This window comes from Procambarus clarkii, chromosome 83, assembly GCF_040958095.1.
Source record: "Procambarus clarkii isolate CNS0578487 chromosome 83, FALCON_Pclarkii_2.0, whole genome shotgun sequence".
NCBI lineage: Eukaryota > Metazoa > Arthropoda > Malacostraca > Decapoda > Cambaridae > Procambarus > Procambarus clarkii.
In genome coordinates, this window is record NC_091232.1 from 24,336,809 (window position 1) to 24,349,613 (window position 12,805).

At 43.5% G+C, this 12,805-nt stretch overlaps 1 non-coding gene across 1 annotated transcript; it reads right to left on the reverse strand.

Annotated features, from left to right (window-relative positions):
- Positions 1–1,541: 1,541 nt before the first annotated feature.
- On the reverse strand, positions 1,542–1,660 carry LOC138358493 (5S ribosomal RNA). Its single transcript, XR_011225421.1, has one exon. It is a non-coding gene; the product is annotated as a 5S ribosomal RNA (ribosomal RNA).
- Between the last annotated feature and the right edge of the window lie 11,145 nt (positions 1,661–12,805).

Genomic DNA, 12,805 nt, shown 5'->3' on the forward strand with positions numbered 1-12,805 from the left:
AAACATTATTTATGTTAAGGGCCTTGTTTTAGTGTTTATTTTAAAAATGACAAACATCGAGTCATTTTACCAGTCCTTTAGCGTTAACGGTGATGCATTTTAAAACTGAACATAAATCGCCTTTTCTGGATATATCAAATATCGAATCCGCTTAATGTGCCTACAATTCAATCATTCAAAAAATACATAATTTACATCAAGCCTTTTCATAGAACAGACAATAAGATTTGTACATGCAAAAAAAAAAAATCCTTTAAGTTATCAATACAATTTGAGAAAACTTTACTTCTATAACTAAAGTTGCACAATTATATCAACTCTATGGTGGCTGGGTGGTAAGGTGTGTGGCTGGTGTTTTGGAAGTCGCGAGTTCAAACGACCCAATGGGAATAATACTTTTTTTTTTTTGCCATTCAATCTTCCTAATACTATTATGTAGGTTTGTGTGTGTGTTTTTTTATTCATTCTTTAGTTTTATAGATGACATACATATTGACTCCTTTTACCGGTCCTTAATTAGGCTCTGGGGAAGCAATGGTGGTAGTGGTGGTGGTGGTGCATTTAAAACTAAACCAAAAATCACCAGTTCTGGACGCGTCAAATATCATATCCGCTTAATGTGTCTACAACCTAATTACTTAAAACTACACTATTTAATTCATTCATATCATGTGCATATTGGTCATTATGCTCATACAACCGACATCAAAATTTATTTTCATTATTAGAATCATACATTTCATCAAGTAATACAGATACAAAGAGATTTTTTTTCTGAGAAGACCGTTAGTATTGGCTGGCAGGCAGGCAGGCAGGCAGGCAGGCAGGCATTTGAGGGTTATTATTTCGCCTGTTGATTGGGGGAAGGGTTGATGTGTTAGGGGGGTTTTCGGTTAGATGTGGTGGTGGTGATTGGTGGTGGTGATTGGTGGTGATTGGTGGTGAGTGGTGGTGGTGGTAGTGGTAGTAGGTGGGAGTTGGGGGGGGGGAGGGGAATGATGGTCTGTGGATTCCTTCTCCGTACCCTTTACATATAAGCAAAAATATGCCTTCCTGTGGGTATAAAAACATTAACACAAATTATATCAGTAACTGATATTGTAGCCTTTTAAACAGAAAAGATTTGTACATACAAATACTTTTTAATTATCATTTATTTGTGGAAATGGCATTTACGTCATTAAATTGATACCTCAGCATCAAGCTAGTGTCCTGCAGTGGTCCAGTGGTAAAGTTTATATAAGTGATGCGTATTCTTGGAGTTGCGAGTTCAAACCCGGATTAAGATATATATATATATATATATATATATATATATATATATATATATATATATATATATATATACAACATGTTTGGTTTTGGTTGTTGGTTTTTGTATAAAGCCTCACACACTATCTATATTAAGCGAGTTTGTTTTAAACATGACATACATATTAATTCATTTTACCATGCCTTATTCCACACAACTCCGTGAATTTCCCGTGGAGCCAGCCATTCAAACAAAAACAAACGAAACAAAACAAAACAAAAAACATTATTGCCAACAGCATTTGGTGTTCCCAGGCGGTCACCCATCCAAGTACTAACCAAACCCAACGTTGCTTAACTTCGCTGATCGGACGAGAAGCGGTGTTCTCAACGTGGTATGACCGTTGGCATGAGACTGCCTACACATTGTGGCTAATAACCAACTCTTTTAAGTCATCGCGGCAGGATACGGACCTGCTTGTGGTGTCTTAATGGTAATTGTATCCTAACATATTTTTGTCTCCTTGGCATGGATATTTAACATCGTTTATTCAGTCTTGGGTTTATGTTCTTTCGCCATTTACAGACATTTTACATCTACCTACTTCCTCAGCCTGCCCTGCCAATTTCTAATGAATTTGTGGATTTTCTTTTGTAATACAAACATGTGTGTGCTCATCTGCTCTTCAGTTTTTATGATATTTGTCTCATCTGTCCTGCTTTATGATACTTTTACAAAGAACATGAACAAATGCATCTATTTTAGAGAAGATATGGGATCCAGGTTTCGGAGCCGTAAAACCAACCGTCGTGATTGGTGGACGAGTTGCCAGGTTGCAGCTTCTGTACCGTGCCGGCACATAAATAGGTTCGGCTCAAGCGGCGGCAGCATCATTCCCCCGTGACTGTCTGAGCGTCTCTCATCACCTTGGTTGGTTCATCATCATCATGGTAGAAGCAAAGCCTACCAAGAAGGCTGCGGCTGCTGCTGCTGTGGTAGCCACCACCAGGAAACCTCGCGTCCAGGTTGCTCACCCGAAAACTAGTCAAATGGTTCTAGCCGCGGTCGCAGCACTCAAAGACCGTAAGGGCTCGTCTCTACAAGCAATCAAGAAGTACGTTGTTGCCAACAACAAAGTCGAGGCTGCCAAGATCGCCATTTACATCCGAAGATTTCTCAAGAAAGCAGTGGCTGACGGCATTCTTGTTCAGACCAAGGGAAGTGGAGCTAGTGGATCATTCAAGCTGGCCGTAGCAGAGAAGAGGGCCGTTCTAACTCCCAAGAAAGCCACCACAACCAAGAAACCATCTACAGCAGCAAAGAAGGCCGTGGTAACTCCCAAGAAAGCCGCCACAAGCAACAAACCACCTACAGCCTTGAAAAAGAAGCAGCAGCAGCTTGTTGTTGGGAACAAAAAGCCCAAAATAAAGAGAGCTTCAAAATCTCCCAAACCACCCAAGGCAAAGAAAGCTGTCAAGAAAACAACAAAGGCAAAATAAACGACGACATGCAAGCAGCATGAATACACATGACAATAAACATCCAGGCCTCCCCCCTCAGTGGAGGGGCCTCATATGATTCCAAAAAGAGTTTAGTTTTGTAGACAAATAAATCATTACTTTTGGGGTAGATTTACTCTGTATATTATATATATATATATATATATATATATATATATATATATATATATATATATATATATATATGCACACAAAACTAAATAGTCTTGTTAGACAAATTGCCCCTATTAGAGGCAAGTTGACTAACAAGCCGAATGACTGCAATTGTTTTGAATTTGAGTTAAATCTAACATAGAAATGTAATCAAACCTAACCTAACCTATGCTAACCCAAGCTAAGCTAACCTAACCTAACCTAAGCTAATCCAAGCTAAGCTAACCTAACCTAACCTAACCTAACCTAACCTAACCTAACCTAACCTAACCTAACCTAACCTAACCTAACCCAGCAATTCATGATCTTAATATAATACTGTTAATTGGATAAACCAATTTGGAAAGAAATGTTCGAAAATAACAAAATTAACTGTGCTTGTTAGGAAAATTGGGCCTTGCATACTTGTCCCAAAAGTGTGGTTCTCGCTTTTAGGTACGACATAAACGTATACCTAAGTTGAGAGAGAAAAAGATTCGCACTCAAACATGCATATCGATTGCCAGTCCTAAATTCTGGGTAGATATTCGTTTCCTCCCTTTTCATTTACCATCATTTGGATACTATCAAAACAGCTCTGAGAAGGATGAAATGAATAAAACGGGTAGCTCACTCATGTAAAAAGGAAGAGTTGGGAAAGATCTCTCTCTCTCTCTCTCTCTCTCTCTCTCTCTCTCTCTCTCTCTCTCTCTCTCTCTCTCTCTCTCTCTCTCTCTCTCTCTCTCTCTCTCTCTCTCTCTCTCTCTCTCTCTCTCTCTCTCTCTCTCTCTCTCTCTCTCTCTCTCTCTCTCTCTCTCTGTCTCTCTCTCTCTCTCTCTCTCTCTCTCTCTCTCTCTCTCTCTCTCTCTCTCTCTCTCTCTCTCTCTCTCTCTCTCTCTCTCTCTCTCTCTCTCTCTGTCTCTCTCTCTCTCTCTCTCTCTGTCTCTCTCTCTCTCTCTCTCTCTCTCTGTCTCTCTCTCTCTCTCTCTCTCTCTCTGTCTCTGTCTCTCTCTCTCTCTCTCTCTCTCTCTCTCTCTCTCTCTCTCTCTCTCTCTCTCTCTCTCTCTCTCTCTCTCTCTCTCTCTCTCTCTCTCTCTCTCTCTCTGTCTCTCTCTCTCTCTCTCTCTCTCTCTCTCTCTCTCTCTCTCTCTCTCTCTCTCTCTCTCTCTCTCTCTCTCTCTCTCTCTCTCTCTCTCTCTCTCTCTGTCTCTCTGTCTCTCTGTCTCTCTCTCTCTCTCTCTCTCTCTCTCTCTCTCTCTCTCTCTCTCTCTCTCTCTCTCTCTCTCTCTCTCTCTCTCTCTCTCTCTCTCTCTCTCTCTCTCTCTCTCTCTCTCTCTCTCTCACCCCCCCACCCCCACCACCAATGATCCTGCTCTGCTAGTATATAACGTAACAAACCTTCCCCCCCCCCCTCCCTCCCCAATCAGAGTCCCTTTAAGCATGCAAGGATAAAAAATAGATTTCATAAGACCCAATGTGCTAGCTGATATCAAAACAATTTATGTTATCGTCTATTAAGCCCTTCAGTAAAAAAGTATAGGGACCTAATTAGGTCCCGTTTTGAGGTGGTGGTGGGTGGAATCGATGGATTAGCCAAGCTCTTATCCGCCGAATCCGTAGAGGGTACGACCCTGGCGCTTCAGAGCGTACACTACGTCCATGGCAGTGACGGTCTTCCTCTTGGCGTGTTCCGTGTAGGTTACAGCATCACGGATGACGTTCTCGAGGAACACCTTCAGGACGCCACGGGTCTCTTCGTAGATGAGACCCGAAATACGCTTCACGCCGCCACGACGAGCTAAGCGACGAATAGCGGGCTTGGTGATGCCCTGGATGTTGTCACGTAGCACCTTACGATGACGCTTGGCGCCACCCTTTCCGAGTCCCTTGCCTCCCTTGCCGCGTCCAGTCATGGTGTTGTAGTTGTGTGAATCGAATTGACGAATGCCAGAAAATCAGAATCAGAATAATACAGGAGAAGATGCCCATAGGGGCGAGCTTGGAAGTGGGGACAGAAGAAGATAAGGGGGGGTGAGAGGAAGAAGATTTGTAAGAGAAAAAGTGCCAGGGCTAAACCCAGCTGCGTGTCGTTAGGTTGCGGCTTTCGAGGCAGGGACTCAGTCGGGTGTTTTCAGTGACAACATCGGGACATCACAAACTCACAACATCACAGTGATTGGCTCAAGAGCGTCAGGGCTGAACTTTTTTACGGATTGTTTGTGCTGGTTGTTGAGAGCTGAATATGTAATGATAGTGGATGCTGGGTGTTGAGAGCTAAAGTTTAACGAAATACAGAGTTAGGAAGAGGATCATGGATGAAAGAGAAGAGGTCATGATTGTTTCGTGGTAGTCTGAGAGTGTGTAGGAGAAAATCAATGTGTTGTTCATGATGAGTGAGTAGTCTATCAATTTGTTTGTCTGATAGAGTTTTCCAGTAGGTATTTAGGGCAGGAATGTTAGTACTTTCATGGAGACTTTGACTGGTATTTAACTCTTGCCATCGGGTGTTGAGTACCCATCTTAGTGCTCTATTCTGTATTCTTTGAAGTTTTATTTTGTTAGTACGTGCAGATAGAGAAAGAGCTAGTGGAGCGTATGGTAGGAGAGGTCTAATAAGTGCTTTGTAAAGGTGCATTTTTGTGTCAGGTTTTGCAAATCTAAGTCTGTATAGTTTCTTCATGGCTTGAAGAGCTATTGCATGTTTCTGTGTTATGTGTGTGTGAAAGAGTAGTTGTCGATCAAATGTGAGTCCCAGGACTGTGGAGGAGGGAGATACAGAGATATAAGTAGGATTTTGAGTGTATGAATAGAGTTTGAGAGGAATTGGGCGAATAGTTCTTTTACAGAAAAAGTAGGTGATTTTAGATTTGCTGGAGTTGGTTTTTATACGCCATTTGTACTCCCACTCAGTGACAACATCAAGTTCTGTTTGTGCTCTGTTTGTTAGTGTATCAATGGTGTTGCTGGTGACAAGGTGAGAGACATCATCAGCATAACATATGGATAATGAAGTGTGATGAACAGGGTCAGGAATGTCGTTTATGTATAGGATGTAGAGTGTTGGGGCAAGAACAGAACCTTGGGGAACACCGGCGTGTAAGTTGAAGTAGTCAGTGTGTTGTTGGAGGAACTTAATTCTCATTGTCCTATTGTCTAAGTAGTTCGAAAGAAGTTTGGTGGTGATAAGAGGAAGATTAAAGTTGTTGCATAGTTTGAATTTTAAGCCGTCATGCCAAACAGTGTCAAAGGCCTTCTCAACGTCCTTAGTGATGAGTGCAGTCTTAAGTCTTTGGTGCTGATTGATACTGAGGTAGTTAGTCATGATGTTTAAGGCGTCGTGAGTGGACCGGTGAGGCCGAAATCCAAACTGTTTGTTAGTGAGTAAGTCATTGTGTTCAAGGTGGGTTCTAAGTCTCTGGTTGATCAGCCTTTCAAAGACTTTGCCAAGTGTCTCTAGAAGGCTGATGGGTCTATAGTTCTTTGGGTCAGTGTGGGGTTTCCCAGGTTTTGGAATAAGAACGGCTGTGGCAGACTTAAAGTTGAGTGGAAAGTATCCAGAGGCAAGGGAGGCGTTGAATATGTTAGTGATAGCAGTAATGATAGAAGCAGGGAGTTGTCTAAGAAGGATATGTCCAATGCCAGACGCACCAGGGGCTCTACGACGAGTGCCCATGAGAGCTGTCTTGACATCAGCTAGAGTTAGGGGAGTCTGTAGTTCAGTGTTTGAATTGAGATTTTCAAGGTGGATGAGGTCGTCTGGTGTAGTTGCTTGTCTATTTTGGTGTATACAGTCTTCGACTATTTCAATGTTGGGGCGTGCAAATGGTTCAGGAGGATGTGGGTGAAAGATTTGTTCCCAGTGGTGTTTAAAAATGTTGAGAACTGCTTCAGGATCAGTGATTTTGTTGTTATTATGTAGAAGGTATTTAAACGGTGTGTGAGTTGATCCTTGTAATCGTTTGATTCGTTTCCAGAATTCTTGAGGTGTCAGTTTTCTGTATTGTTCTGCTTGTTCTATTAGGTGTTTCCAATGTTTTGTGTGGTCTTCATCTAGGCTGTTAAGGATATGGTTTTTTAATGCTGTTAGGTCCCATAGTATTTGTCCATGACGATGTATGTTTTGTAAGAATCTAGTGTGATAGCAAGCTAAGAGGCGTTTGGAGCGAATGGAGGGGGTGAAAGTGAAATGTGGTTTGTGTGCTGTTTTAGGAATGGAGATGTTTGCTGCATGAATGATGGTGTCTTGTATGTTGCGTGCTTGTGTGTCGATGTCAGTGTGATGTTTGTCATTGTATTCATAAGTGAGATCAGTGTCATCAATGTGTTGTTTGAACATGTCCCAGTTTGCCCTATGGTATGAGAATTGAGGAGTGCTGGGGATGAGAATAGGATTTGTGGAGACTGTGAGAATTAAGGGAATATGATCAGAGCCCGTAATGGGCCCTGGTGAAATGAAGTGTTGCAAGTTGCTGCCGTGTCTGTTGGTGAATATGAGATCAGGCCGGCCAGAACCTGTATGTGTGAAACAAGTGGGGAAATCAGGGCCAAGAAAGAATAGATGTTTTTGGGTGTATATTTGGTGAAGCTGTCTGCCATGCTGATTTGTGGTATTGTGGTGGAATGTAGGGTGTTGTGCATTGAGGTCTGCAAGCAGAAAAACAGGCAAGTGAGAGTTGTTGAAGAGTTATGAAATCTTGCATGGGAATGTCGGTGTTAGGACGGGTGTAGGTTGTGCAGATGATGAGAGACCCCATTTGTGTATGAACTTTAATGGCTAGGAAATGTTTGTGAAGCCAATGAGTGTGTAAGAGTTCGTGTTTGTATGAAGAACGGATGAGTATTGCAACTCCTTCATGTGCTTCATCTGGTGACTGGTAAGAGGAGTAGCCATAATGTTTGATTTTATATGAGTTCGTAATGTATGTGCTATTTAATAATAGCACATCAGGTCTCTCGATCTCAATAAAATCTGACACCATGTGTCTAATGGAGAAATATGCCCGCACATTAAATTGGATGATCTTTATGAATTTTTAGGTTTTGATGGGGTGCTGGTGGGGTTTTGTGCATGTACAGGAGCATGAGGTTTGCGTGATTCAATGACTTGGGCAGTTACTGAGGAGGGTGCATCTTGGAGGAGGGTGGTAGGAATTGTGGGAAATTGACAGCGGGAGGTGGGAGTAAGACAACGGGTTGCTGAACGGGCTCGGGACGAGATGAGATGAGTTACAGAAGAAATCGCTGGAGTTGTTGGGGGATGGAGGATGGCAGAAGGCTTGTTGGCAGGAACCGGGTGAGAGGTGTCAGAGGTTGTAGTGTTTGATGTCAGATTAGAAATGGAGGGGACATTGTTGGGAGAAGAGGGTGAAGGTGCTTTTGACATGGATGGTTCAGTTTGGGATAGTCCAGGATGTGCTGTTTGGTCAGTGGCACCGTTTTCTGTAGCAGTCAGGAGTGGGTTGGGAGAACATTGTGGGGAAACTGTAGTATTTTCTTCAGCTGAAGTCATGGTGTTTTGTGGAGTGAGGACTGTAGGCGAGAATGGAGCAGAGCGCAATAGTTGAGTAGGAGGAACAGAAATACTAGGAAGGCCGTTATGAGTGAGAAAGATTGGAAGATAGTCAGCAAAGTCACGGCCATCGTCCTTGGCCTTCAAGTAAGCAGCTTGTACACAGGCAGTGACTCGTTCGTATGAAAGGTTCTGAAGAGGAGAATAAGGTGGAGGTGGTGGGTGAGGGAAGAGAGGTGGAGAGGACTGAGTTTGTTGTGCAGTATTATGATGATGTTGCTGGTGAAGTGAAGCATTAAGGGCACTGGCATAGGACATTGAGGTGGCTGATGCTGTTTGGTGAAGAGGTAGGTTATGGGAGGTTGAAGAAGAGGAATGAGGGTGTGCTTGAGTGCGAGGTTGGTTATTTCGAAGAGATTTTAGGGTTTGCTTTCTCAAAGGGCAAGATTTGTCAACTGCTGGTTGAGCACCTTGGCAATTGGTGCATTTTAAGATAGGGGCAGAGCACTGAGTATAGAAATGACCTTCAGCAGAGCATTTGGAGCAAATTTGTGGGCTTTTACATTTTCTTGTTTCGTGATTATACTTATAACACTTGAAACATTGTAGTAAAGGAAGATAGTCAACTGGACTAATGAGATAGGGAGGAGTGCTGGTGTTGAGGATTTTAATTCCATGGTGCAAGAGTTTTTGAGCTTCTGTAGGGGAGGAACATTGGATCTTGAGGTGTTTTGTATTGGGCACTGGGTATATCTCCATTACAGTAATAGCATTCCTGTGAGAGATGTCTTGAGAGAGATTGATAGTATTAGGTGCTGAAAGGACAGAGCTGTCGACATTTCTTACAAGTACAGAGCATTTAGTTTTTTGTTCAATAGTGAGAACAGGAGTAAGTGAAGCTTGTGTGAGTTTTCTGAAAGTAGGTTCCTTAAAACAGGCAAAAAGGTCGTCTTCTGAGGCAATGAGAAATTTGATGGTGTTTGTGTTGGCGTGTTTGATATGGTTAGTGGCTGGTGTGCCAGTGGCATTGTAGAAGGTAGTGATGCAGTCAATAGTGTCTATGGGTGTATTCCCAGTGTAGGTCATCCGTAGACAGTGAGCCATTGTGACTCACTATCTACTGACAGTCCCGTGTCTTGTGCCAATCACTGTGATTCCATAAGCTCAGTGGGGGTCAGTGTGTATGGCAGGTCTAAGACCTGGCCTAAGGGTCTCACCACGAACAAACACCGTGTTCCGGAAGGTTGCAACCCCCAGTTATGGTGGGCTCGCACGATCACGAGATTCCACAACTGGCTCGGCAGTGTCAGAAACGGAAGAATTTTAGGAGACGAATGCCCATTCATTCATTCATTCATTTAAATATAGGTCAAGATACCCTAATGGGTGAGCGTGGAAGTGGGGATAGGGGAAGAATTAGTGGGGGAGAGAGGAAGGGTTTTCAGTATGAGGTAAAGTGCCAGGGCTAGACCCAGCTGCATGGCATTGAAATCGTTATGACCAGACTAGGCAGTGAAGGCAAGGAATCGGATCTGTGACAACATTTCGTCTTTTCTGAGCACCCACGGAGACAGCAGCCCTCAGCTGGGTGTGCCCTGGAGGCTCACACCAGATGTGGTCTTTGATCTGTCAATCAGCATCGCGGCCCACCCAAGGCACCAGAAAACGGGAGCTAGTTGGTCCCCCCCTAAGGAGGGGGGAGAAGAGTTAGGTGGTTATAGTTGGAAGTTTGGTGATTTGAGTAGTGATATTATAGGAGAGGGGTTATGTAAAGGACGGAGCAGGAGGTGGATCGTCGATCAGGTTAAAGAGGTTGTGCGTATGTCTGGGTCTGCTTAGGACGTTTCTGAGGAACGTGTCGTAGTTGTCATGATAGGTGAGAATTCTGTCAATCTGTTTCTTCCCCATAGTATCCCAGGTTATGTTCAGAGGTGGGATGTTCGCCCTCTCATGCAGGGCCTCACTGGTGGTGAAGTCCTGCCAATGGGTATCGAACACCCATCTCAGAGCCCTGTTCTGGGTACGCTGGAGTTTCTTCCTATTTGTTGGTGCTGCAAGTGTGAGTGGGATCGGTGCATATGTTAGGAGTGGGAGAGTAAGTGTTTTGTATAAGTAGAGCTTGGTGGCTTGGGAGGCATGTTTAAGTGGGTAGAGTTTTGATAGGGCGTTTGAGGCTATAGCTTTCTTGGGTGTTATGTGTGTGTGAAAGCGAAGGTTAAAGTCTAGTGTGAGTCTAAGTACTGTGGTTTTGTTGACTCTTGGGATCTGGGTTGCATCTGGTGATTGAGAGTAGAGTTTTACTGGGTCAGGGTTACGTCGTTTGTTGTAGAAAAAGTATGTTATTTTTGACTTGTTGGGGTTTGTTTTTATTCGCCAGTCGTGTTCCCAGAGGGTGACTTTGTCTATTTCTTGTTGTGCTTTCCGTGTGAGGGCGTTAATCGTATAGTCTGTGATCAGTTGGGTTACGTCGTCAGCGTAGCAAAGGGTCATTGATGTCCAGTATACTGGGTCAGGGATGTCGTTTATATAGAGTATGTATAAGGTTGGTGAAAGAACTGAGCCCTGAGGGACACCTGCATTTAGGTTGAAATAACCTGACAGCTTGCTGAGGAACTTGATCTGCATCTTTCTATTTGTTAGAAAGCTGCAAAGTAGCCTCTGCATGTTATCAGATAGTTGAAACAGAGTGCAGAGTTTGTAACGTAGGCCGTCGTGCCAGACGGTGTCAAAAGCTTTTTCGACGTCCTTTGCAATGAGGGCCGTCTTGGCCCTTTGGTGTTTATTTATGGAGAGGTAGTTTGTTATTATGTTCTGTGCGTCTTGTGTTGAGCGGTGTTGTCTGAAGCCAAATTGTTTGTCTGTCAATATGTTTTTGTGTTCTAGGTGATTCCTGAGTTTATGATTAATGAGTTTTTCGTATACTTTCCCTAATGTCTCTAGTAAGCTGATCGGTCTGTAGTTCTTAGGGTCTGTCGGGGATTTTTGGGGTTTTGGAATGAGGATTGCTGTGGCTTCTTTGAATGGGCTTGGGAAATATCCTGATGCTAGTGAGGCGTTGTAGACGTCTGTGAGTGCAAAGATTAGGGGGTCTGGAAGTTGCTTGAGGAGAGCTTGGCCAATGCCAGAGGCTCCTGGGGCTTTACGTCTGGTGTTCTTGAGCATGAGTTTAACTTCTTCAGGTAGTATTGATTCTGTGAGGTCACTTTCTAAGTCGTCTAGTGTCGTGAGGTCAATGGTAGGGTAGTGTGTGATGGCATGAGGGTTGTGTCGTATCCATGTTTCTACTCTGTTTATGTTTTGTATTGCTGTTGGCTGTGGGGGGTGGGGATTGAAGATGTCCTGCCAGTGTTGTTTGAATATGCCTATTACTTCTGAGGGATCGGTGTAGTTTTGATTGTTGTGAGTGATGTATGCAAAGGCAGAAGAGGAGGAGTTTCCTCTGATCCTCTTTATGAAGTTCCAGAATTGTTGTGGAGTTGTTTTTCTTTGTATTTCAGCTTTATGTATGAGTTTCTCCCAGTGGTTAGCATGGTCTTGGTCAAGGCTGTTGAGTATGTGGTTTTTGAGTATAGTGAGGTCTGTGTTTACTTGATTGTATCTGTGAAGGTTGTGGGTGAATCTGTTGTGATAGCAGGAGAGTAGCCTTTTTGTTCTGATCGAAGGAAAAAAGGAGTATCTGGTTTTGTGGGTTGTTTTTGGAATGGTAGCATCAGCTGCTTGTATGATGTTATTCTGGATGGTGAGGACTTGGGAATCTATGTCTGTGTGTGGTTTGTCTTGGAAGTTGTAGGGCTGTGTGCTGGCAGTTAGGTGTTGTTTGAAGGCTTCCCAGTCTGCATTTTGATAGTCATATTGTGGGGTGGCTGGGATGAGTATGGGGTTGCTGGAGAGTGTGAGTGATATGGGTATGTGATCTGAGCCAGTGAGGGGTCCGGGTGTGATGTAGTGTTGTAGGTGGGTGCCTGCTCTGTTGGTGAGGATTAGATCTGGTCTCCCAGTTCCATTGTGTGTGTAGGTTGTTTGGAAGTCAGGGCCAAGGAAGGTGAGGTGTTTGTTTTGGTGGAGTTGGTGTAGTTGTTGACCGTGCATGTTGTGTTGGCGATGGTTGAATGTTTGGTGTTTTGCATTTAGGTCTGCTAGGAGGAAAACTGGTATGTGTGTGTGGTTGAAGAGAGTGTTTAGGTCCTGGAGGGGGAGACCCAAGTTTGGACGAATGTATGTGGTACCAATGATCATCTGCCCGTGTTGAGTGTGAATGCGGGCTGCTAAGAAGTGTTTGTGTTGCCAGTTGGTAGTGAGGAGGTCATGTTTATAGGTGTTCTTTATTAGAATAGCAAACCCTTCGTAAGCTTCATCAGGAGATTGGTATGTTGTGAAGCCAAAATGTCTAAT